This window comes from Myxocyprinus asiaticus, chromosome 1 (genome assembly GCF_019703515.2).
Source record: "Myxocyprinus asiaticus isolate MX2 ecotype Aquarium Trade chromosome 1, UBuf_Myxa_2, whole genome shotgun sequence".
NCBI classification, from domain to species: Eukaryota; Metazoa; Chordata; class Actinopteri; order Cypriniformes; family Catostomidae; genus Myxocyprinus; species Myxocyprinus asiaticus.
In genome coordinates this window covers 6,287,810-6,315,405 of record NC_059344.1, presented here as the reverse complement: position 1 = coordinate 6,315,405, position 27,596 = coordinate 6,287,810, and the positions used below count along the sequence as shown (strand labels likewise).

General features: G+C 39.1%; 1 protein-coding gene across 1 annotated transcript in view; it reads right to left on the bottom strand.

The window, feature by feature from the left end:
- Window positions 1-2,796: 2,796 nt before the first annotated feature.
- LOC127448926 (beta-1,4-glucuronyltransferase 1) overlaps window positions 2,797-27,596 on the bottom strand; it is a 171,772-nt gene continuing 146,972 nt past the window's right edge. Inside the window, exon 3 of the transcript XR_007898608.1 lies at window positions 2,797-2,978. The gene's annotated coding sequence lies outside the window, so the exon portion shown is untranslated. The remainder of the gene's footprint in view (window positions 2,979-27,596) is intronic.

The window sequence follows — 27,596 nt, the reverse complement described above, 5'->3', positions numbered from 1 at the left end:
GATGATGATGATGTTGTTGTTGGTGGTTACCTTTGGCATCACAATGTTTGTTCAGATGTGACTGTATTTTGTGGATTGGTGCATTTTTAATTTTATAGACATCCTTACTTTTAGAGATACTATTGTTCAGTCATACATAATCACATAATGTTTTATGTTTAGATGTGGCAGTGTTTTGCGGATGGGAGCACTTCTATTTTATAGACCATCCTTATAATTTTGAAAGGGAAACACAGATTTGTGTTCCTCCTAAATGCTGCTGTTCTGTCAAACAAAGAGTTAACTGAAATGTTTCATTTTAATAGTGTAATCTTAAATAATTTTTGCTTAAAATTATGTGATTTAAAAACATCTCGTATCACAGGATGTTTTAGTCAAAGTAACAGCATTTGTGAATTTGTTCACCTGTGGGAAATATTTAAAGGGAATATTTCACCCAAAAATAATAATCCTCTCATCATTTACTCACCCTTATGCAGTGTGACTTTCTTCTGCAGAACACAAACAAAGATATTTTCATAGATGTCTGATGTATTTGTATCTATACAGTGAACATCAAAGGGATCCAACACTCGAGTGGTTTAATCCATGTCTTCTAAAGCGATTAGATTGGATATCAAGAGTTAGAGTGAAAAAGGTGTTACATTTTGTTCTCACCCCAATTAATCAAACTGGTCATCAATACCTTGATTTTTAATGTAACATTTCGGATCCAAACACTGCAGAAGAACAGCAGCACAGCTAGTGCCTTTGTAAAATATGAATCACTATACCAAATTAACAAGAGGATATACCATAAATGAATACTCTATAAATGAGTTTGTGCAAGATCTGCTATTGCAAAATTATTTGATTTATAGTAAAGGGATAGTTCACCCCAATATGAAAATGTTCTCATCATTTACTCACCCTCATGCCATCCTAGATTTGTATTACTTTCTTTCTTTGCAGAACAGAAACAAAGATTTTTAGAAGATTATCTCAGCTGTGACTTTCAGGTGTAAAAGAGAAAGTGGAGATTTAGAGTAAAAAAAGATTTAAATATTTATCTGTTTCTCACCAACAACTATCATATCGCTTCTGAAGAGATGGATTTATCCGCTGGAGTCTTATGGATTACTTTTATATTTCCTATATGTGATATTTGGAACTACAAAGGTCTGAACATCATACACTTGAACTGTATGGACCTACAGAGCTGAGATATTCTTCTAAAAATATTTGTTTGTGTTCAGCAGAAGAAAGAAAGTCATACACATCTGAAATGCATGAGTGGGAGTAAATGATGAGAGAATTTAAATTTTTCGGTGAACTATCCCATTAATGCATTAAATAAAGCACATTTTGTTTCAATATAATTATATTTATTTCAAAAGCATTGTATTTTGTATTTTTAGCACTTATATGTGTTATGGTAGACCAGTCCAATGTTACTCACACGTAACTTTGTAAACAATGTGTATTCCAAGTATCTGCTCAGGACGTATATGAGCTGTAAGGTACAAGAGGACCAAAGAGTTTGGAGGATATTGGAGAAATGGTGCTCCCTGCTCCGCATCACAAAAAGATGGAAAGAGTTGTGAGGCTTTTGTTCTACTGGTAAGACATTACAATATTTATGGCCACATCTTGTTTCTTTGTGTAACATGTTCCTTTCAATACAGGAATGGACAAAGCTCCAGCTTTGATATCCAATTCCAGTGTTTGTGTGTATATAAAATATACCCAAATTTATTGTCATTTGTAATAAAATGCATGACCATTAATATTTGTCAAAAAAAAAAAAAAAAAAAAAAAAAAATTATAAATACACTATATTGCCAAAAGTATTCGCTCACCCATCCAAATAATTGAATTCAGGTGTTCCAATCACTTCCATGGCCACAGGTGTATAAAATGAAGCACCTAGGCATGCAGACTGCTTCTACAAACATTTGTGAAAGAATGGGCCACTCTCAGGAGCTCAGTGAATTCCAGCGTGGTACTGTGATAGGATGCCACCTGTGCAACAAGTCCAGTCGTGAAATTTCCTCGCTACTAAATATTCCACAGTCAACTGTCAGTGGTATTATAACAAAGTGGAAGCGATTGGGAATGACAGCAACTCAGCCACGAAGTGGTAGGCCACGTAAAATGACAGAGCGGGGTCAGCGGATGCCGAGGCGCATAGTGCGCAGAGGTCGCCAACTTTCTGCAGAGTCAATCGCTACAGACCTCCAAAGTTCATGTGGCCTTCAGATTAGCTCAAGAACAGTGCGTAGAGAGCTTCATGGAATGGGTTTCCATGGCCGAGCAGCTGCATCCAAGCCATACATCACCAAGTGCAATGCAAAGCGTCAGATGCAGTGGTGTAAAGCACGCCGCCACTGGACTCTAGAGAAGTGGAGACGCGTTCTCTGGAGTGACGAATCACGCTTCTCCATCTGGCAATCTGATGGACGAGTCTGGGTTTGGCGGTTGCCAGGAGAACGGTACTTGTCTGACTGCATTGTGCCAACTGTGAAGTTTGGTGGAGGGGGATTATGGTGTGGGGTTGTTTTTCAGGAGCTGGGCTTGGCCCCTTAGTTCCAGTGAAAGGAACTCTGAATGCTTCAGCATACCAAGAGATTTTGGACAATTCCATGCTCCCAACTTTGTGGGAACAGTTTGGGGATGGCCCCTTCCTGTTCCAACATGACTGCGCACCAGTGCACAAAGCAAGGTCCATAAAGACATGGATGAGTGAGTTTGGTGTGGAAGAACTTGACTGCCATGCACAGAGTCCTGACCTCAACCCGATAGAGCACCTTTGGGATGAATTAGAGCGAAGACTGCGAGCCAGGCCTTCTCGTCCAACATCAGTGTCTGACCTCACAAATGCGCTTCTGGAAGAATGGTCAAAAATTCCCATAAACACACTCCTAAACCTTGTGGAAAGCCTTCCCAGAAGAGTTGAAGCTGTTATAGCTGCAAAGGGTGGGCCGACGTCATATTAAACCCTATGGATTAAGAATGGGATGTCACTTAAGTTCATATGCGTCTAAAGGCAGATGAGCGAATACTTTTGGCAATATAGTGTATCTCTTTCACGAACAGACTTGCTTTGAGCAATTATTTCAAAAGACAAGCTCTCTAAAAATCATATTTACCTAAAATGTCCAGGGAGTACGAGGGATTGACAAAGATAAAAGCATGAGATGGTGCATCGGTCTTATCATTCTTATATCCTGGACAACACAAAATAATAAAATCAAATCATTCAAAGAAAAGTACCCAGCAAGCCTGGAATTTAAGTGTTTGGCCGCACAGATATATTCAAGGTTCTTATGGTCGGTCAAAACCGCGAAAGGTACCCCCGAACCCTCCAACCAATTTCCCCAATGCTGACAGCCAGTAACTCCCTATTGCCAATGTCATAATTCCATTCAGAAGATGAGAGGCGATAGGAAAAGAATGTGCAGGGGTGCATCTTCACGTACGAGGATGATCGCGGGGGGAGGACCACCCCTACCCCCACCTCTGATGCATCAATTTCCACCACAAACTGATGAGACAGATCAGGAGTTATGAGATTTGGACACAAAGCAAAGTGGGCCTTATGGTTTTCAAATGCAGACTGAGCCTGTGGAGATTAACAGAACTCTGGTCCTGGTGGATTAAGTCCGTCAGAGGGGCAGTGAGTTGGCTAAAATGACCAATGATCCATCTATAGAAATTGGCAAACCCCAGAAATCTCTGCAGGGGCTTGCAAGAATCCAGGGTTGGCCAATCTGTGATGGTCCACACCTGGATACCCTCAGACGAGATGATAAACCCTTAGGAACAGAACCAACTCCATATGTAAGGCACACTTCTCCATCTTAATGGAGAGACGGTTCTCTAGCAGCCACTGAAGCACTCTCCTGACATGCTGGACATGATCCTTGATACTCTGGGAGAAGATCAGAATATCGTCCAGATAAACAAACACAAACAGGTTGATCATGTCTCTAAGCACGTCATTAATGAGAGCCTAAAAGACAGGTAAGTTGGCACGGCCAAAGAACATGACCAAATATTCAAAGTGCCCTGTAGGGCTGTTAAAGTTCATCTTCCATTCATCCCACTCCCTAACCAGTAAAAGGGAATGCAGGGGATTAATCAAACAGAGTCATGCTCACCAGTAACCACTCAACTACTGGTGAGCGTGACTCCATTTGATAAATACCCCGGATTTTGCACTCTTCTCCTGGCCAGGCTGCAGTGCAGTGATGTCTTCGACCTGTGTTCATAGCTCATGGATTTGGGAGCCGAGGGTAATTTTCTGGACACTGAGTTAGCATTCCATGGCCTACTGTTCTCCTCAAGGACCCAATGCCAGTACTCTTAGTGGCACCCCTTTGGCCCATTTCATCCGTTCCAGAGTCCCACTGTTCTTCCTCATCTTGGGCAATCATTAGGATTAACTGGACTGAGAACTCAGAGTTAGCTTGGAGCCCTTATTGTCTTTCCCATTGTCTTGGTTCTTCCCTCTCACTTTTTGTGCCTCATTCTGTGTTACAGGATGAACCGACTTGGCCAGGGTCCTGGTGGCATACCATGATTTGAGAGTTGTGTTCAGTAAGTCCTGAGATTCATCCTTCCCTTCACATTACCCATACTACTGCGCTATCGATCTGCTGTTTGGTAATTCCCCTCCTCTGGGTCAGCTCTTTTTACTCTCTTCCCCAGAGAGGGAGGCCATGGATATGTACATCATATCGTCTCCAGCAACCGGTTACATCCACCCTTCCTGTTCTTCGATGGGGGTGGGGTTCTTCTTTGTGAAGAAGAAAGACTGTTCGGTGTAGGTTTTCGGGGGATAAATGGCATCACAGTAAAAAATCATTATCCTCTGCCGTTGATGTCCTCGACCTTCACAACCGAACTCTTGCAATGGGCACTGTCTTCATGAAGTTGGACTCTACAATGCTTACCACCTTGTTTGGGACAGGAAACAGCAACATGGCCCGGCCACCCACAAAACAAGCCTCGGATGAGACAGCAATGTTTCTTCTATGGAGATAGCTGAGCTTTCCCAATCTGCATGGGCGCAACCTCCGGCATGGGTTTGGGTGAAACAGCTGGAGGTGAAGGAGAAGCTGTCGCAAGATGTTCATAAACTTGTAAAACTTGACGCTGACCATGGCAAGATGATAGATGATATCAACACAGATGGCCATGGCCACTAAATCGTCCAACTGTGCCGGGAGGTCAAGGGCGTAGATCTCATCCTTGATGTAATCTGCCAACCCATGCAGAAACCGGTACCACTGCACTTGTTCATTCAAGTCACAGGAGGCAGTGAGGTTGCAAAACTTGATGGAATACTCAGATACAGACTTCTCAACTTGCAGAAGATCAGACAAAACTCATGCTGCCTTTTTGCTATTGGGAGAGTGGTTGAACACCTTGAAAAGTTCAGCTGAGAAGGACCGGAATGACAAGCAGCAAGGATGTTGTGCTGTCCCACATGCCAGTACCCCACTCACAAGCTTTCCCCGAGAGAAGCGTGACAACAAGCCACTTTGGCTTCTTCAGAAGGGAATGAAGAGGGCTGTAGGGGGAGATGAGAGAGCTCTGAGACAGAAATTAGCAGCATGTCTTGGGCTCATCAGCATAAGGAGACAGGGGGTTCAAGGCTCAGGACGCCAGCCGTGGGAAGAGTCTGTCATGGGTGAGGTGGCCGCTTCGCTGGAGGGACTGGGTTCGGGAGAGAGATGGAGTTGCTGATGTAGACTAAATTTTCATGTTTATTCGTGTTATTAATTATCATCAGAATTCATAATCATTTAGTAGCATTATTGATCATTTGTATTACATTATTACACTTATGCTTTTATATTATGTTGTCTTTTGTCATATTGCATGCATAATACCTAGTGTAAGTCAAATTTATATAAGTCCTTTATGTATGTCTTATATAAGTTGCATACATTTGTATTGTTTGGAAAGTTGATGAAAAAATGTTTCAGAGACATGTGTTTAAAATTATGAGGGGAGGGGAAGTAATGTGGGCTCAATTTAAACAATGGAGAAGAAGTTTGCTATGGAAACTGTTTTTTTTTTCCTATGGTTGTACTTAAATAAGGACATCTTCAGAGAAAGATGGGAAAACCAACTAGACACCATTCTCCAATTGAAATTTAGCTTTCTCTTGTAATGTCTGATAATTAAAAAGAATTAATACATTTGTTATTTCTTGGCAAGTAACTGGTGTTTGGCTCCATGACTTCACAATGGGGAAAAATACATAAATGTAAAGTCTTCAATTTGGCGTCACAAACAGGACCAGTGTCTTCAGGCATTTGTCTCAGAACAATCAGGTAAGACCCTTTTTTTTAATTGTCTTAAGTCTGCCTGATAATAATCAGTGATGAGACATATTGTCTGGGAACTGCTGTAAAGAACTGAGTTGGGAGGGTTACTTTTTAAATGTATTCCACTACAGATTACAGAATACATGCTGTAAAATGTAATATGTAACATATTCCGTTAGATTACTCAAGGTCAGTAACATATTCTAAATACTTTGGATTACTTCTTCAGCACTGGTAGTTTTTTCACTTGTTTTGACTATAAACACTCTGCCAGTACAGTAAGACAAAATACACTTGTTAAAAATACATTTTCTTAAAAACCTAAATATCTTATGCAGTGTTGTTTCTAAAACAAGATGAATCTAATTGATCTTGTTTTAAGGATTTTTAGATCTTTTTACAGGAAAACAATACAAAAATTATTATCAAGAATACGATTTTTGCCCTAATATCAGAGGTCTTACTAGAAAAAAGAAATTATGATCCTACGTGAATTTTCTTGATAAAAAAATACGATTGTGCCTGGCAACAACTGTAAAATGGCTTTAAATAGCATTTTAGCTTAGCATAAAGCTGACAATTTACACAAGGTTTATTTCTATGTCTTCTGCTCCAAATTTACTTCAAACTTACTTCTCTGTCTGCTCGTATGAATGTAACACATCATAAGAAAGCGTTTCACCGCTGTTCAAATGCACTTTGGATCGCATCAGTTATATGTATAAATGTTCTCCATCTGAAAGGACTAAATATTAAATGAAACAAATGTCAATAAAATGCAAAGTAATCTCTTCAGCAATCAAAATAGTTTTTGAATGTAACTGTATTCCAATTACCAATTATTTAAATTGTAACTGTAGTGGAATACAGTTACTTATATTTTGTATCTTAAATACGTAATCCAGTTACATGTATTCCGTTACTCCCCAACCCTGGTTATCAATAAATACCAGTTGGTGTTGCCAAGAATTAGTGGTCAGACAATCAGCTAAATTTAAGATTAATTTAATCCGATCAGTGGGAATCTGGAAATATTCAAACCTAACTGGGATTGATCTCTGGATAAGAGGCAGTAGACAGGGGCGCACATATCAGGTACATGATCGGGAGACTGGATAGGTCAATCTAGTGACTGCTAGGGTTTTTTCCTGGCCACAGAAAAAAATAAGCTGTGGGACAGGGGTGCACAGACCAGGTATAGGTCAATCTAGTCGGAAGTGCGACTCTAACTTCATAGGCTTATGTCTGTGACTACCAATCTCATCAGCCTGTGATATAAATTAGATGTTCTTTCTGCTAAACATCAAAGAACTGCACATTTTGGAGTCTCTATCTATCAGAACTTCTTTTTTCCCCTTCTCTAACTGAGCTATCTGGCTTTCATTTAGAGTAGGACACACACACATATAGAGGAGAGATCCCCCCCCCCCTTATTTCTTTAGACTCTAGGGAGACACACACTCATAATCCCCAATCCTTTCCTTAAACACACACACATTCTTTCCCAGTACTCATACACATAGGCTCACATACACATCCCAGCTGAACAATGGCTGAAAGTAACAGTCAGATGATCACAAAATAGTTTCTTCAGAAGAACAAGAAGAAGTAGGCTGAGCTCTCAAAGAAAGGCCTGAATATTGATGCATCTACTGATGAACAGATCAATTGGTTCGAAATCCAAAAAGACTCCATCAAGCTACAAGCATATCCAATACTGACAGCTCATTGGATTTTGAAACAAGGAGGAATTTGTTGCCACATTGATGGTTGTTCAGTTTCACTTGCTGAAGCAATGAAGCCTCATTTAAGCATATCACAATTTGAACAAAATCATGTCCATCGAAAGTTCAGAAAAGGAAACACAAACAGCAATGATTCATTTGATTCAGATTGGACAAATATAATAGCAGAGTCTAAACAAAAATATCTGCAAGCACTAGTTGATTCAGCAAAAACTTTAATGCCACCACCTTACAACCCAATATACCCATCGCTGCCTGAACATAGTAAAAATAGTCCCACTGTGCCTCTTATACAGCCTCAGGTGTTGGGTGAGAATGGAGTCACAGTCGACAAAATCTATGTTGCTTCTGCCCAATCAGCTTCAGTAATCACCAAATCCAAACCTGTCCAGCCAAATAGAGAGATGCTGTGATGTACACCAGCTCGAAATCATGATTCTGACTGGGGTGATGAGACAGGGAACGACAATCTAGTCACAATAGACAAAGTTAGTCCTGACTCCTCCACACCTTCTGCCAGAAAGAGAGAATCTCAATCTGAAATGACGACTGAAGAGAGGTCATTTACACCAGGAGAACATCAAGCCATTCTCACAGCCTTGCCAACGCTGAAGAGACAAGACCCAAACACAGAGTTCTGGTGAGAGTTAGACTCCTTGGTTGAAGCACATCAAATGACACTGAGAGACATACACACCACTGTGAAAGCTAATACCCCTAGAGACCGATGGGAAGGCTTGCCATCGTCCATATTGACAGCCCAATGGATGGACTTGTGGACAGCCAGGGATGACCACTGCATCTTTGGCAGGCATTGGATGAGTTCCACAAAGAAATACAGGATACCTTGGGCAGTATCCCAAGGGCATTCCTTTCACAACAGTGACATTGATTGAGCAAAAAGATGGTGAATCACCAGATGAATATGCCCTACGTAAATGGAACGCCAATGAAAGATGGGCTCTTTGCGCTACAAAGGTGCCTGACAGAGATGATATACAGTTCACTGACACTTGTGGATGGCTTTTGCCCAAAATACTATCAAGTTTTATCACTGGGGGTCAATCCAGGAGAAACATTCAACCAAACCATGCAGTGAGTAGGCCGCCTAGAGGTAGCCATGAGAAGAGAAGTTGTGAAGTTCTCTCACAATGCTGTACAAAAACCAAAGACAATAACAAGAAAGTGCGAGAAGCTTAACAGCAATGGGATGAAAAACGCACCTCTACTGACACCCCACACGTTCCTGAAGTAGGCAGTTTTGTTATGGTCAAAAGCATTGATAGGAAAGGTTTAGAGCCAAGGTGGGAGGGACCATATGAAATACTCTTGACAAGAGGAAGGGTGTAGGGACAGATAGGTGGTACCACTGGTTAAAAGTTGTAACAGTTCCACTATAACAGTGTGTAATTTTACTCCTGGCCACTAGGGGTCACCGGGGGGAAGGTTGTCTCTAGGACATGACTTCCTTAAAAAGAGAGGAAGAGAGGAAGAGAGAGAGGTGTGTTGGCAGCGCACATGGCTGTTAGGAAGGAGAGAGATGTGGTCAAATGAGTTAAAATGTTATTTAACCTGTTTTTTTTGCTACCACTGCTCATATATATGCAAGTTAAGTGAATTTATTTTCATATGCTTGACTTGATGTGATGTTCTGACATATTGTTAAACGTTGAATGAGTATTAATATGCTCTCTGTTTGGAGTGTGTAGAAAACAAGAAATGAGCAAGGGAGTTATTTGAAACAAAGAGACTGAAAGGATTATATGGATGAAAGTGGCTTTTGAACTTTTCTCACTCACCATTTGCGATTGGAGTTATCATTGTGCGGTTTCTTGGATCACAAACTTTTCACTCCATTTTCATCAGACTGGGCCTATCTCATTCATCCACTATTGGACTTTGTCAGATAAGTCATGCTTTAATGAAATTGTGTGTTTGATGTTTTCATGTGGAATAGTGTGGCTTTAACATTTATTAGTTACACTTGAAAAATGCCATATACATGTCTTTCTGAGAATGGGTTTCCAGTGAGCTTTTTATGATTCTCTTTGTATGCTTTATTTTGTTCTTATGATTCTATGTTTCGGGTGTTTTGGTAATTCTTCTTGCTATTTTTTGTTTCCGGAAGGGTTTGTTTTTATTTATTTTATTTTATTTCTCAACTAATCGATATAAAAAAAGTTTGCTTTATGCATGTTTGCTTTGACATGCATACTCAAGATTCTGGTGTGACTTTTTAAGACAAATTTCAGTAGGTAGATCCCTTTTTCTTGTGTAGCCCGTTACTTACAGGTGCATCTCAATAAATTAGAATGTCATGGAAAAGTTCATTTATTGCAGTAATTCAACTCAAATTGTGAAACTCGTGTATTAAATAAATTCAATGCACACAGACTGAAGTAGTTTAAGTCTTTGGTTCTTTTAATTGTGATGATTTTGGCTCACATTTAACAAAAACCCACCAATTCACTATTTCCAAAAATGACATTATGGTGACATGCCAATCAGCTAATCAACTCAAACACCTGCAAAGGTTTCCTGAGCCTTCAAAATGGTCTCAGTTTGGTTCACTAGGCTACACAATCATGGGGAAGACTGCTGATCTGACAGTTGTCCAGAAGACAATCATTGACACCCTTCACAAGGAGGGTAAGCCACAAACATTCATTGCCAAAGAAGCTGGCTGTTCACAGAGTGCTGTATCCAAGCAAGTTAACAGAAAGTTGAGTGGAAGATAAAAGTGTGGAAGAAAAAGATGCACAACCAACCGAGAGAACCGCAGCTTTATGAGGATTGTCAAGCAAAATCGATTCAAGAATCTGGGTGAACGTCACAAGGAATGGACTGAGGCTGGGGTCAAGGCATCAAGAGCCACCACACACAGACGTGTCAAGGAATTTGGCTACAGTTGTCGTATTCCTCTTGTTAATTATCAAAATTATTATAATTATAAGCCACTCCTGAACCACAGACAATGTCAGAGGCGTCTTACCTGGGCTAAGCAGAAGAAGAACTGGACTGTTGCCCAGTGGTCCAAAGTCCTCTTTTCAGATGAGAGCAAGTTTTGTATTTCATTTGGAAACCAAGGTCCTAGAGTCTGGAGGAAGGGTGGAGAAGCTCATAGCCCAAGTTGCTTGAAGTCCAGTGTTAAGTTTCCACAATCTGTGATGATTTGGGATGCAATGTCATCTGCTGGTGTTGGTCCATTGTGTTTTTTGAAAACCAAAGTCACTGCACCCGTTTACCAAGAAATTTTGGAGCACTTCATGCTTCCTTCTGCTGACCAGCTTTTTAAAGATGCTGATTTCATTTTTCAGGAGGATTTGGTACCTGCCCACACTGCCAAAAGCACCAAAAGTTGGTTAAATGACCATGGTGTTGGTGTGCTTGACTGGCCAGCAAACTAACCAGACCTGAACCCCATAGAGAATCTATGGGGTATTGTCAAGAGGAAAATGAGAAACAAGAGACCAAAAAATGCAGATGAGCTGAAGGCCACTGTCAAAGAAACCTGGGCTTCCATACCACCTCAGCAGTGCCACAAACTGATCACCTCCATGCCATGCCAAATTGAGGCAGTAATTAAAGCAAAAAGGAGCCCCTACCAAGTATTGAGTACATATACAGTAAATGATCATACTTTCCAGAAGGCCAACAACTCACTAAATGTTTTTTTTTTTTATTGGTCTTATGATGTATTCTAATTTTGAGATAGTGAATTGGTGGGTTTTTGTTAAATGTGAGCCAAAATCATCACAATTAAAAGAACCAAAGACTTAAACTACTTCAGTCTGTGTGCATTGAATTTATTTAATACACGAGTTTCACAATTTGAGTTGAATTACTGAAATAAATGTACTTTTCCACGACATTCTAATTTGAGATGCACCTGTATATATAGAGGTGAGTTGGTTGTATAATTGGTGGCCCTTACCGGGTTATATGCTTAGAGTGGATCTAATGGGACCTTTCACAAAGAGTACAAAGCAACATGAGTTCCTCCATGTGGTAGTATTGTTCTAAATGGGTGGAACTGTTCCCATTATGGACAGCTAAAGCTCTGCAAATAGCCAAGATCCTAGTCGAGGAGATCTTCACTCGGTGGGGGACTCCTGTCTACTTAGTGTTGGATCAAGGAGCTCAATTCACCTCACACCTCCTAACCTTAGTCTGTACGCAATGGGGAGTGGTTCAAAAACTCACTACTGCATACCAACCACAGACCAATCTTACAGAAAGGATAAATCACACCTTAAAAACCATGATGGATTCCTATGTAGGGGATCATCATCATCAATGGGACCGCTGGCTTCCTGAATTTAGATTTGCCATTAATTCATCATGGCAAGAGAGTACGGGTTTTATGCCTAAGCAGATTGCGTTGGGACGTTCTCTGAAAGGACCTCTGGAAAGGGCCATTCCGACTCCTCAAAATCCTGACAGCCGAACCTACGAGCTGCTTGAAAAACAGCAAGATTTGATGGAATGTGTAAGGGGGAATGTAGATCGAGCCCAACGGAAGCAGAAATTGTTCTATGACCTAAAGAGTAAGGTGCAAGAATTTAAAGAAGGAGATTTGGTCTGGGTGAAAATTCATCCTTTGTCCAGAGCTGAGGAATGTCGTATGGCAAAGTTGGCAGCAAAGTGGAAAGGTCCAGCTAAAGTGTTTAGAAGATTGGGTAGTGTAAACTATTCCATTTCATTTGCTGACACTCCTTTGGTTTTTGACACAATTCATGTGCAGAACCTTAAGTCCTACTATGGTGGGGATAACTTCCAGTAAAGAGGGAAGTATGTAACAGTTCCATGATTACAGTGTGTAATTTTACTCCCGGCCACTAAGGGTCACCGGGGGGAAGGTTGCCTCTAGGACATGACTTCCTTAAAAAGAAAGGGAGAGAGGAAGAGAGAGAGGTGTGTTGGAAGCACACATGGCTGTTAGTAAGGAGAGAGATGTGGTTAAATGAGTTCAAATGTTATTTAACCTGTTTTTTGCTACCACTGCTTACCTGTTTGCAAGTTAAGTGAATTTATTTTCATATGCTTGATTTGAAGTGATGTTCTGACATATTGTTAAACATTGAGTATTAATATGCTCTATTTGGAGTGTGTAGAAAACAAGAAATGAGCAAGGGAGTTATTTGAAACAAAGAGACTGAAAGGATTATATGGATGAAAGTGGCTTTTGAACTTTTCTCACTCACCATTTGGGATTGGAGTTATCATTGTGCGGTTTCTTGGATCACAAACATTTCACTCCATTTTCATCAGACTGGGCCTATCTCATTCATCCACCATTGGACTTTGTCTGATAAGTCATGCTTTAATGAAGTTGTGTATTTGATGTTTTCATTTGGAATGGTGTGGCTTTAACATTTATTAGTTACACATGAAAAATGCCATATACTATGTCTTTCTGAGAATGGGTTTCCAATGAGCTTTTTATGATTCTCACGTATGCTTTATTTTGTTCTTTTCTTATGATTCTATGTTTTGGGTGTTTTGGTAATTCTTTTTGTTATTTTGTTGTATTTCCGGAAGGGTTTATTATATATATATATATATATATATATATATATATATATATATATATATATATATATATATTTCTCAACTAATCAATATAAAAAAGTTTGCTCTGACATGCATACTCAAGATTCTGGTGTGACTTCTTAACGCACAAATTTCAGTAGGTAGATCCCTTTTTCTTGTGTAGACTTTTACTTATATAGAGGTGAGTTGGTTATAAAGTTAAACCTTGTCTAGTGAATGAACAGTGATAATGATGGCTTATGGCCTGAGATTGAAAATTGTTCATCCATAAGATTTAAAGATTAGTTAACAAAGGAGTGATGTTTAATAACTTTCATCTGCTTCAATTTCAGGGGTCATTTCCATTGAAATTGATTAGAGATGGTAACAGATCTGTTCGAGAGAGCGATATGAGGTTGTGGGGGATAAAACCTCATAATCTCTACTGATGTGGAGATTAACTTCCATTTGAGTAGCACTCATATGCTTACACTATGGGATACACTAGCCCAAGGGTGTTTATCCTATAGTGTTACCATGTGAGGGCTCTGTAGATGGAAAGGGTACAATCATAGTGAGGAAAAAGATCAAAGGAAATTATGTAAGGGTATGGCATTCAGAAGATGAGAATGAATACTGTGAGATGAATTTGAAAACTGGGGAAATTAGACAATGTAAATGCCTTTCTGCCGAAGAGACAAAGCAAAAATATGTCCAATTACAACTACTGCTCCCGCTCATTGTATTTTGTTAGCAAAGGAGACCAAAACTTTGATAGACGGAGCTCACATGGTGCAGCAATGTGTCGATTACAATTTAGAATCCCGTATCACTGTTTTTGATCAGTCCTACTGTGGGAATTTCTCACAAATAAGGAAATGGTTTATGAAATGGGTAAAATATTATACCTCTAAAAATCTGAATATTATAAATCACTTAGTATATGGGTGGAATTCATGTCCCACATGTGCAGCTGTTACAGTTAGAACCAGAATGGTGGAATGATAATCTAGTAGAAGAGAGAAATTATGAACTTTTCAAGATAGTTAAGAGAGTTAAGGTGAGTGTTAAAGCAGCCCAAGATGAGAGAATACAAGCAATGGGCCATGTAATCATGGCAAATGCAATAGCTGAATTGATGACTGAGAGGAAATTGGCACAATTCCAAGGAAATATATCATGGTCAGAATGGATAGTTTTGATTGTGGTTGTTGTTACTTAAATACGCCCTGTTAACATTTTCAAAGAAAGATGGGAAGACCAACTTGACACCATTCTCCAATTGAAATGTTGCTTTCTCCTATGTCTGATAACTAAAAAGTATTAATACATTTATTTCTTGGCAAGTAACTGGTGTTTGGCTCTGTGACTTCACAATGGGGAAAAATACATACATTTAAAAGTCTTCACTGAATGATAGAGGTCAGCTTGGCTAACTGCGACATTATGGCTTTAATAGCTTGATTGGAGGCGGAGAGTTGTTCCTGTTGCATTTCCAACAGTGCTCTTTGTTGAGTGTAGTGCTAAAACTGGAATCTTCCACTCGGTCCATGTTGGTCAGATTGTTCTGTCAAGAACCAGAAGGAAGACACAAACTTGGAAGAACAGTCAATTATATTTATTAAAGAACAACAGAGAAATGAAACTCCGCAGACGATGACCAATTCAGGTTGCAGTGGGTAAGAGCAGTGTGACGAAGAGGACAGTGTGGCCGGGCCGTGAGGATGCACACCTGGCGCTGATATGCCCCAATGAGCGGGAGAGAGATGAGGAGCCGGTGATGCCAGAGAGAGAGAGAGAGAGATGCACGCAGTCACTGTGTGTGTGCATCAATGTTTTGTTATGCTGAAAAGCAGATTTATGTTGCGTTTAATTAAAGTCTTTTTGGTTGATAACCCAATTCCCGCTTTCTCCTTTCCGACGAATAAGAGGTTTGTCTACCACACTGGTGCCAAAACCCGGGATTGGAGGAAGACGCACCATCAGAGAGCCCTCGCCGCTGACAATGGATCGCGACGGCAATGATACATGATCCAGTGGTACTGGAGCGGTTCGCCAGGAGGCGGAGGAGCTGCTGCCATCCGCCAGGAGGTGAAGTCCAGTGCCATCGCCCGGCGTCACAGTGGATTGCTGCACAGCTGGCTGAAGACCGAATGGTGGCATGGTCAGGAACCTGAGTGTTTTTCTTTTTTCTTCCTCTCTCTCTCAGGCTCTCCCACTTTCTCTCTCCGCTCTCACTCCCCTCATCCTACTCAAGTTCCCAGGAGGCGGGGAAGATCAGCCAGTGGCGGAATGGCCGAACGGGCAACTCCTCCCCTCCAGGAAGGTGGGGGTGAGGGAGGTCAGGCCGGTTGGTTCCCCGGCCTTAATTGGGATTTGGGGGTATGTGACAAGGAGGAGGGTGTGGTCGGGCCGTGAGGATGCACACCTGGTGCTGAGTTGCACCAATGAGCGGGAGAGAGATGAGGAGCTTGAGATGCCAGAGAGAGAGAGTATAGTCTTAGCCCATTATACACTGGAGTAAAATACGTTTTTGATTAGTCTTTTTTGGCTTGTTTTCCAAAATGATATCTAAAGCTTCTTTAAAACAATGTACATTTATTTTAGGAGCTATACTGCAGAAGAAAAATTGTTATCGGAGAATGTTGAATACAGTATTTAATCAGAGCTCGACATTAACGCTTGTCCGGGAAAAGGGGATTTTTGAAGGGTCAAGTGAAAGAATTTTACTTACCCGACCGGACAAACAGACTGATTAAAATGTCAATAAAAAAAATAAATAACCAGCTATGTTTGTGATAGCCTAGGCCTGTGTCACTTATTAGAAAGTTAATATTCTTATTCTGCTGTTGAAAGTAATCCAGAATGGAAATAAATGCACTGTAAGTCGCTTTGGATAAAAGTGTCTGCCAAATGCGTAAATGTAAATATAATTTTATATTTCACAAGCGATCTAGTAACAGATGCACGCTGTTTGATTGACAGGTGCGCGTGTGTGTGTTAAACATGCACGTGTGTTCCGAAAATGCACGCACTAATGCATGCCTGAACGGTCAAATACATTTCAAAATTCCACCAAAATGCCCATCTTGGTGAGTTATTCATGTAGAGTTGTAAAAGGGCCAAACTATTGGTTCGATGTCGGATTCCAATAAAATGGCTGAAGGTTTCTGCGTTGTTCTGTCTTTTCTGAGCGCTATCAATTGACTCCATTATTAATTTTATCTGACTCCAATTTAAGTTGAACCTCTAATTTAGATTTAAGCTCTAATTGATTTCTGATCATTTTTTTAATTTAATCTTTAAGTTATTGATTAATGAATGTAAGGACGATTTAGAGTATCCTTTCATTCGGGTCCCGATTGTCGCTCAGAGTCACATGCCGGCCGATTAATTACATAGATCTCACGGACACAAAATCGCCAGTTCCGTTCATAGTCAGCGGTTGCAGGATTTACTAATATCATCTGGTTCGGCCGCCTACTGCTTGCTCATAACCAGATGATTTTATTTAGTCACGTTTCATACAACTTGCTGAGACAGTGATAAGCAGTGACTGGTAGTCTTACGTGGTTTTCTCCTATTCATAAGCTCCAGTAATGATCATTATCCTGGACATAAGTTTGCGGTAACAAAAGGCGTCCCTCAAATCTACAGGTGATAAATGATTTCGGAGGAATACCGAATAAATCAAAAAGTAACCATTTGTTTGCCAGGTAGGATTTAAAACGTAAGTTACAAAATCAATCAAAGCCAATTTCACACATGATCAGAATAAACAAACATTCCTAAAAATAAAAGACAAGTCAAAGAAGCATACCTGGCAGTAGAAAATGACATGCAGCGATAAGTGTGGGATATCTGACTACAGACTCCCCGAGTTCCTTGCCAACCTTCCTTAAATATCCAGACAGAAAACATTGTGTACCAAATGAATTTATCACACTGTGGTGATATTCAGGTGAAGATTTCAGCTTTGTAAAACAATGCAAAGGTGATTTGCAATTTATCGTGCGTGGTGATATTCAGGTGTAGATTTCAGCTTTTGTGAGAGAGTTCAGATGTTGTCTGAAGTTGAAAGTTCTTTGTTATTCCATGAATTGATGTGTGTTGGGCTTTCAGACATCTTGGCATCGACCTTACAGAGTGATGTCTAAAGTGAACGTCAAAAGCAGATTTGTACTCAAATGTCCGACTTGTAAGTATAAATGTAAGCTAATACATTGCTGCTGCTGTTGTCTAGTGTGTCATTATAATAATCAAACAACCATAAGAAAATGAGAAAACACTCACTCCTCTTGACTGAGTAACTTTAGCAGCTTTAAAAATTATTAATGTATTATCATACAGTGAAGACCAGTAGTAGTTTTATGTTGCATTTAATTCTGAATGTTTACTTAAATGCTTGATACTGCTGTTAAAAAAGCACAGATATTTTTTTCTATTTTTAATCATTGCTGTTTTTTATTGTTATTTTATTACTGACTGTTTACTAGTCTTGAATAATTACTTAAGAACATGAAACCATGCTTCCATAATTAACATATTAGTTAGTGTTATTATTTGTTGTGGTTTTGAAGCTGGTATTGAGAATCATCAAATTCCACTACCAGACTACTGAAATTTTGGTATTGTGAAAATGTATAGCCTTTATTGTACATGGTAGATCTTGCTGCAGTAACATGATAAAAAATTAGATCTCATTCCATAGAAGTGTGAACACCCCTGCTGTAAATGTTGGCGATGGATGCTTTTGTTTATTTGACTACCATACGTAACATAAAATAATTATCATATGACAATAGCTTCCTCCCCTACCCAGTGCAGTTTACATGTCAAGTTCAAGGAAATCCACTGTTAAAAAGGCTATTTATTTTAAGTTCATGATGTTTCCAAAGTCAATGTGTATTCGTGTTTAATAATCGTGATCTCAATATTGACAAATAGTCGTGATTATGATTTTTGCCATAATCGAGCAGCCCTAGCGCATAGCAATGAATAGTAGTTCTATCAAGAAATTAAAATCAAACTTAGACTTTGGTAAATGTTTAATGTTACTTGAATTGGTGCTATTTTATTGAATTTCTGTCTTTGAACAGTGGAGTTTAGAAAATGTTAATAAAACATTATTGTTACATATTGTTTTGTTCAATTGTACTGTTCTTTCCAAAGAAGGAAATAAATGCATTTTGACAGGAAAAAAGTACATATAGTCAAATTTCTGCACTTTTAAAATCTGAGATTGATCACGATTAGCTATGAAAAATCATGAGATTGTGATTTTAAAAATTTTTATCTACTGATAGCACTCATACTAAAAAATTTAAAATCAAAAGTTGTATTTGTTAACATTAATGCACTATGAACTAACATCAACTAACAATGAACAATTGTATTTTTATTAACTAACATTAACAAAGATTAAAACATGCTGTAAAAATATTTTAATTGTTTGTTCATGATACATAATGCATTAACTGATAGTTCACCCAAAAAATGAAAAATCTCACATGATTTAAATACCCTCCTGGTATCCTAGATGTGTATGACATTCATTCTTCTGCAGAACACAAATTATGATTTTTAGAAGAGAGTTTAAGTAAATGGGTGCCAAAATTTTGAAGATCCAAAATCAATATAAAGGGAGCATAAAAGTAATCCATATGAATCCAGTGGTTAAATCCATGTGTTCAGACAGGATTTGATAGGTGTGGGTAAGAAACGGATAAATGTTTAAGTAATTTATTATAAATTCTCCTCCCTGCCCAGTAGGGGGCGGTATACACGAAGAATGTGAATCACCAAAAACAGAAATAGAAAGTGAAAGTGTAGGAAAAAGGATTTAAATATTGATCTGTTTCTCACCCACACCTATCATTCTGCTTCAGAAGATATGGATTTTACCACCAGAGTCATCCAGAGTACTATTATGTTGCCCTTATGTGGATTTTGGAGCTTCAAAATTTGGCACCCATTCACATGCATTTTATGGACCTACAAAGCTGAGATATTCTTCTAAAAATCTTTGTGTTCAGCAGATGAAATCTGGGATGGCATGGGGGTGAGTAAATGATGAGAGTGGGTGAACTAACCCTTTAGCAAATGGAACCTTATTGTAAAGTGTTACTGAAAATATTTAATAAATGTTTTATAATGCACAGTTTAGCAACAGTAAGGATTACAGTTATTCCATGAAAAGAATTTTAAAATGTTTTGCATATTATATTAGCATAGCTACTGTACAACTATGAATGTATAGTTACCCCAAATATTATTTGGACACTAGACACACCACACTTAAAAATGTAAATTCCTTTGCATTATATAACAAAAAATAAATACAATTAAATAATAAAAACATTCTAGCTAATTTTTCATATTCTGGTTGTCAAATTTCTGGAACATGCCCATGGATAATGATGATCTAAACCTGTAATTTCTTTGCTTGGGCTTCAGGGAAACTAACTTAATAAATAAACTAAAAGTCACCTTGACACTAGTTGCTTAAGAAAATTGCAAAAACAAGGTCAGAGAAAACCTTTAGTATCATTTGTTTGCAGATGACACTTGCTTTGATATTTTGTTATTTTAAGCCAACACATCCATTCAACATATTCAAGTGTCCAAAAACGTTTTGGGACCTTTGTATCTGCATGAAATCTTTGCCCTCATTGCTACAATTTGTAAAAAAAAAAAAAAATTTTTTGCCAGATTATGTTCAAATGTTTATTAATACAAAACCCCCTCTGATAAAATAGCCCCAACCTATTCTGAGAAGTCTGCCGATTAGAATTCACAAGTCTTCATTGGGTGCATCTGGCAGTAGAGCACAACGACTGACTTCGCAACAACAAGCCGTGGAAATTAATAACAGCGATGAGCTAACGGGAGACTCGTGCTCCAAGATGAACAAGATTTTGCTCTTTATTAAAAAGCCACAGCTCGATGTTGACAGATGGATTGAAAGTGCCTCCAATTACACACACAGACAGAAAGCAGATGTGCCATCATTACAAACATCAATACTGTATTGCCTAAATGGGGCCATGGGAGTCAGTCTCAAATCCATACCACCCTACTTTTCTCTCTCCACCTCTTTCTCCAGTCTGCGTGTTTTTGAAAGCCTTTCACTCCTGTAACCCAACCCCTAAAAGTGCATGCATATTAGGTAATCAGAGTTGGTTTTCAATAGATACTTTGCAGTGGATGTGAGATTCATGGAATAGGGGCAGCTTGTGTTTTGTGTATGTGCAAATGTGCAACATAAGACCCCTCGGCCTTGGGTTTTAAAGAACTGCAATCGAGTCCGAAATCAAGCCCAGGCCATTCTGCGCAGGGCCTCCTAGGGAACAACAGCTTTTAGAATTGGATTACAGTGTCTGAATGGGGTTTGTTCTTCTTGGGTGGGTTCTCTTTAAACATCTATTGTCATAGTGTCTCCCCTCCCCCTGTAATACCATTCCTCGTTAACAGTTAAATCTATGCATGCAAGAGCCTTATTTTCCAATAATAAAAAAAAATTTAAATAAAAAAAAAAAAACATACTGACAGAACTTCAGTAAAACCATTTGTTAGGCTAAAGACTCACATATAGATATACTTTCACTACAACTGTCTTTAGAATCTGTATGGGTCAATGATATGCCAGTTTTTGTTGTTTTGTTTTTTTATCCGGATTGAGTAAAACACAGAACATAAAAACATACATGCAACTCCTAAAAAATAAATTAAAAAATAAACAAAAAACACCTTAATACAGCTCTTATTTGAACATCTCTTTTTTGTGTCTTAAAGTAAAAGAAGAAAAAATCTGTGATGTAACATACAGAGACTGTATAAAAATGCTGAAGTTCTTGGAAAAAGAAATGTTGGTAGTTTGGCATAATTTTTTATCACTATTTATTTAAACTAAGCACTGCAGCAATTTTGATTTCAAAATAGTATTACTATTTGAGAAACATTTGTCTACTAATCAAAGTCAATGTGGCAGGTAGCCATTTCACTTTTTTTTTTTTTTTTTTTTTCAAGTTAGCAGAATGTATCAATGATATCAAAGACTGGATGGCTAGAAATTTCCTTCAGCTCAATTCTGACAAAACAGGCACTATTTATTGGACCAAAAGCCTCTAATTATAAGACAATTGATGTATGGTTACATTTTCTTCTACAGTTAAGAACTTGGGTATTATGTTTGATAGCAAACTGTTCATTAAAAATCACATTTCCAATGTTTGTAGAAATAGAAACCAAAGTGATCATTCTCGTAGAAGACTCGTAGTAGCATTACGTAATCCATTCATCAATTCTGGCATCTCATCCAGTCATGATCTCACCAGTGTTGGGTAAGTTACTCTAAATAGTAATTAATTAGTAACTACTAATTACATCATCTATAGTGTAATTAGATTACTGTACTAATTACTCTGTATGAAAAGTAATTGCATTACTTATTACTTTCTAAAACCCTTATCAACCTCGACCAGATGAAAAATATAAGGATAGACATGAAATTGTTCTTTAATTTTTTTCAAATAAATCATATACAGTGCATCCAGAAAGTATTCACAGCGCTTCACTTTTTCCACATTTTGTTATGTTACAGCCTTATTCCAAAATAGATTAAATTAAAAAAAATAAATAAATAAAATAAATTACATGTACATAAGTATTCACAACCTTTGCCATGACACTCAAAATTGAGCTCAGGTGCATCCTGTTTCCACTGATCATTCTTGAGACGTTTCTACAACTTTATTGGAGTCCACCTGTGGTAAATTCAGTTGATTGGACATGATTTGGAAAGGTACGCACCTGTCTATATAAGGTCCCACAGTTAACAGTGCAAGTCAGAGCACAAACCAAGCCATGAAGTCTAAGGAATTGTCTGTAGACCTCCGAGACAGGATTGTATCGAGGCACAGATCTGGGGAAGGGTACAGAAAAATGTCTGCAGCATTGAAGGTCCCAATGAGCACAGTGGCCTCCATCATCCGTAAATGGAAGAAGTTTGGAACCACCAGGACTCTTCCCAGAGCTGGCCGCCCAGCCAAACTGAGCGATTGGGGGAGAAGGGCCTTAGTCAGGGAGGTGACCAAGAACCTGATGGTCACTCTGACAGAGCTCCAGCATTTCTCTGTGGAGAGAGGAGAAACTTCCAGAAGAGCAACCATCTCTGCAGCACTCCACCAATCAGGCCTGTATGGTAGAGTGGCCAGATAGAAGTCTCTCCTCAGTAAAAGGCACATGACAGCCCACCTGGAGGACTCTAAGACCATGAGAAACAAAATTCTTTGGTCTGATGAAACAAAGATTAAACACTTTGGCCTGATTGGCAAGCGTCATGTCTGGAGGAAACCAGGCACCACTCATCACCTGGCCAATACCATCCCTACAGTGAAGCATGGTGGTGGCAGCATCATGCTGTTGGGACACTGTTGTATACAGTGGAAGGAACAGGGAGACTTGTCAGGATCGAGGGAAAGATGAAAGCATCAATGTACAGAGACATCCTTGATGAAAACCTGCTCCAGAGCACTCTGGACCTCAGACTGGGGTGAAGGTTCATCTTCCAACAGGACAATGACCCTAAGCACACAGCCAAGATAACAAAGGAGTAGCTACAGGACAACTCTGTGAATGTCCTCGAGTGGCCCAGCCAGAGACCAGACTTGAACCCGATTGAACATCTCTGGAGAGATCTGAAAATGGCTGTGCACCGACGCTCCCCATCCAACCTGATGGAGCTTGAGAGGTCCTGCAAAGAAGAATGGGAGAAACTGCCCAAAAATAGGTGTGCCAAGCATCATACTCAAAAAGACTTGAGGCTGTAATTGGTGCCAAAGGTGCTTCAACAAACTTCTTTCACGTCGTCATTATGGGGTATTGTTTGTAGAATTTTGAGGAAAATAATTAATTTAATCCATTTTGGAGTAAGGCTGTAACATAACAAAATATGGAAAAAGTGTAGCGCTGTAAATACTTTCCGGATGCACTGTAAAATCAAATAAACTATTCATGAACTGGTCAAAGAATTTAAGGGGGCTGGATTTAATTAGAAAACATAAATTTCAACATTAGATGTTATATTTCAATTTTAAATTCACTATTGTTTTATATGGAATTGTTCTATAGTCTATACAGTAACACAATTACATCAGAAGTAACTAATTAAATTACTGAAAATTAAAAGTATTCCCATTTAAACTTTTTTCAATGAACATGTAATTTAATTACAGTAATTAATTACTTAGTAATGCAATACACCCAACACTGGATCTAGCGGTCCAATTTATATCTTTCTCTGGTGGTGCATGTGATGTGTTGTTTGTATTTTGGCAGTTCATGGGTGAGGTTAGCTTTATTAAAATCTCCCAGAATAATAATAAGAGAGTCCAGGTGTTGTTGCTCCATGTCTGTGATGTGATCAGCCAGCTGTTGTAACGCTGCGTTCACGCATACTTGTGGCGGGATATAAACACTCATCAGAATAAACGAGGAAAACTCCTACAGTGAGTAGAAGGGCTTACAGTTAATGAAGAGCACTTCTCAGTTAGGACAGCACATCTTTTTCAATGCTGTTACATCTGTACACCAACTTTCTTTGATGTAAAAGCATGTTCCACCGGCTCTCGTTTTCCCCTATAACTCTGCAATGCGATCCACACTGAACAGCTGAAAGCCTGGCAGATGTAATGTGCTGTCCGGTATGGCTTCACTCAGCCAGGTTTCCGTGAAATACAGAACAGCAGAGTTAGAAAAGTCCTTATTTGTTTGAGTGAGTAGAAGCAGTTCGTCCGTTTTGTTGGCGAGGGAGCGGATATCCGCCAGACGAATTCTCAGCAGTGGAGTCCTAAAGCCATGTTGACGAAGCTTCACAAGTGCGCCGGCTCGCTTCCCTCTCGTGCGTCTTGTGGATCACTTGTAGAGCACCGCTGCACCTCCAAATACGATGTCTTATAAAACGTACAAATAATCAAACACTGGCAACAAATTATCAGGTATGCGCTGCTGAATATTCAGCAGTTCATCCCTGGCGAAACTGATCGGGAAAGAGTGACAAAAAACATGACAAACAAACAAATGTAACAAAAACAGTAGAGAGCTCCACACTGAAGCAGCCATCTGCAGCAGCATCTTTTCTTGCCAAATAAACAAATAAATGGACATAAAACATTGATTTAAGTTGAAATGATTTTATTAGCTCACTTGAAGAGATCGCACAGTGATCCGAGAAGCAGGAGTGATGGCTTGCAGTACCCGGATGAGTAGTCTGATCCATGGATGTGCGGTTGTTACAGAGCAATATTGGACCGCTGGATGCCGCCATTGACCAATCAGAATCGAGTATTCCAGAGAGCTGTGTAATAAGAAAAACATAAAACAGAGAGCACACCATACACTCATGACTGTGCCAATGTCATTAATTGTTATTAGTATTATTTTAAAATATGTAAAATAAATGTATATAAAATATTCACAATTTGTTTGGATCCAATTTAGTAACCCAAAGAAAAATATTCAGATATTATTTACCTTGAAATATATGTTTGAAAACGTGTGTGTGTGTGTGTGTGTGTGTGTGTGTGTGTATACATTTAATGATTGAGTTATGTACAGTCACATCTTTTAAAGGTCCAAGGAACAGTGTATGTACTTTTTGATTTATGATTACACCACTAAGATAAAATTTCTAAAAACTTGGCATGTGTTAAAAATCTAGATTTTAGCATCTCGGACTGACCCAAAGCTCTGTAATCCCTTATCACTTTAAAAAATATTAAAGGTTCTTTTCAAGCTGTGTTTTGTGATGTTTCATGGGAATTTCATTTTAGCTGAATGGGTTTAAAAATTAACTGACAGACGTCAGCTAATTTGAGTCACAGTGAACATAAAAGTTGTACTGGACAAGTGGCTAAAGTACAGTGTTACAAAATGAAATATGAATTATGACAGTAATGTCTTAGTCATGTTGTATGACAAAACAATCATTCAGAGACATTTACTATGTTCGTGTGTATCCGGTTAAACTGCTCTGTGGTGATTAATTCAGTTGTAGACATGAAGGGATTACAGAGAGATCTGTTAATCTTGTTTTTGGAATTGGTGAATACTTAAGTCTGTTTGTGTGGATGTGTTTAAAAGCTCATCAGTCAAAAACCCTTCATCCAGTTGCCCAGCATATCCTCTTTCCATTTACCCATCTGTAATAAGGTTCGTTCGTGGAGGAGGGAAAGGAGGAAGCGGGAGGCGATGGATCCAACTCAAAAAGGTATTTTATTTTGACAATGTGCAGAAAATGTCACACTCGAAACTGCGGGCTGCTCGGACACACTCACACACACACATGCAGGCTCGGCTCTCTCTCCCTCTCTGGGGTTTTGGGCAGCCTTTTATCCCCCCGCCTCTCACTGTGAACATAGAAATCACAATTAGCAGCAATTCATCTCAGGTTAACTCTTACAGCGTCCTCTCTCCGGATGAACGCTCGGCCACACCCTCACCTCCACATAACCCCACCGACTCAGGTTGGGGGAACAGCCCGGCCTGCCCACTCCCCCCCACCTTTTCTAGAGAGGAAGTCAGTGACGGCCATCTGCGCACCCGGCATGTGGACCACCTTGAACTTAAACGGCTGGAGTGCCAAATACCAATGGGTGATCTGGGCATTGGCATCCTTCATGCGGTGGAGCCATTGGAACAGGGCATGGTCCGAACAGAGAATGAATGCCCATCCCAATAAACAGTAGCATAGAGTAAGGACTGCCCACGTGATGGCCAAGAAATCCTTCTCTATGGTGCTGTACTTTGTCTCTCTCACAAGCCTAGTTTCCATCCACTTTTCGTGCTATTTTGTTTGGAAAATTTGCCATCTTCTGCCTGTTTCCTTTCAAATGGCCTTATATCAATAAAAATGGTGTGTGTGATGACGTCATGCCTAAAAAAACACTTTGTCGCATACGTTTTCGTTTATCGCAAAAGAAATCTGCGATAAATGTGTATTTATCACTAATTGTGTATCTTTCGCCTCCCAGATGTCCCTAATTTTTTTTCCTCCGATGTTTTGGTAAAATGGGGAGAGTATTGAGACAATTCATTGAAATTAGACAGCTTACTGTCATTTTAATTTCACAAATAAATGCAATCAGAAGATGGAATTGCAATCAAAAGGGAACAGTTTCCCTACTGATAGGACTGTAATATTGGTCCTGATGTTGCGCCTATCATAGGTTGCCACCGGTTCTGACCCGAAAGCGAATCATCATGGCCCTGTTCAAGCTGGCAACCTGCACCAAGTAGTGGGGAAACTTTTGGACTTAGTATAAGGACCATCCATGGATGTGTATATGCTGTGTGCACAGCTATTAAAGAAAAATTGATGCGGTGTAATATCAAGGTTTACATAAATTATAAATTCCTGATATTCAATAAGCTATTTTGAACAATCATCTAATCTAAAGCATCGCCATCGCAACTGCAATATGTTCCGCATATTTGTCCAGCAACTTTTAATGATCAACTGAACTTTATTGCCATCTAAAATTAATTTTAGTGTCATAATGCAGTTTACATTTTCTGAAGAAGCTCAGTAAATGCGATCCGAGGTAAAGAGGGTTAGATTTAAAATATTTAAAAGTTTTAAAATGTTCAAAAGCTACTTTTCTGAAAGTGAACTCAGCATTGGACAAATAGTTCTGGTAGTTTATAGTCTTGAAAAAGTGTAGAACATTCTGAGAATGTCATTCAGCCGAATTTTTTCGTCTACAGAACAGGGTAAGGCTAATTTAAGTTTGTGTAAAGAAAAGGCATATATAGGTCTAACAATATAAAAAAACATTTTTGTATTAAGGGGTTAATTCCATGAATGCCGTCTATTATTTTGAATGGTGTGGAAAAGCAACTTTAATAAATAAATGGATGGCTACTGCAATTAAATTAATCACAAACAGTGGCCATTCATTTGTTCGCCGTGCAATTGTCTATGTGCATGATACGAGATATTTGT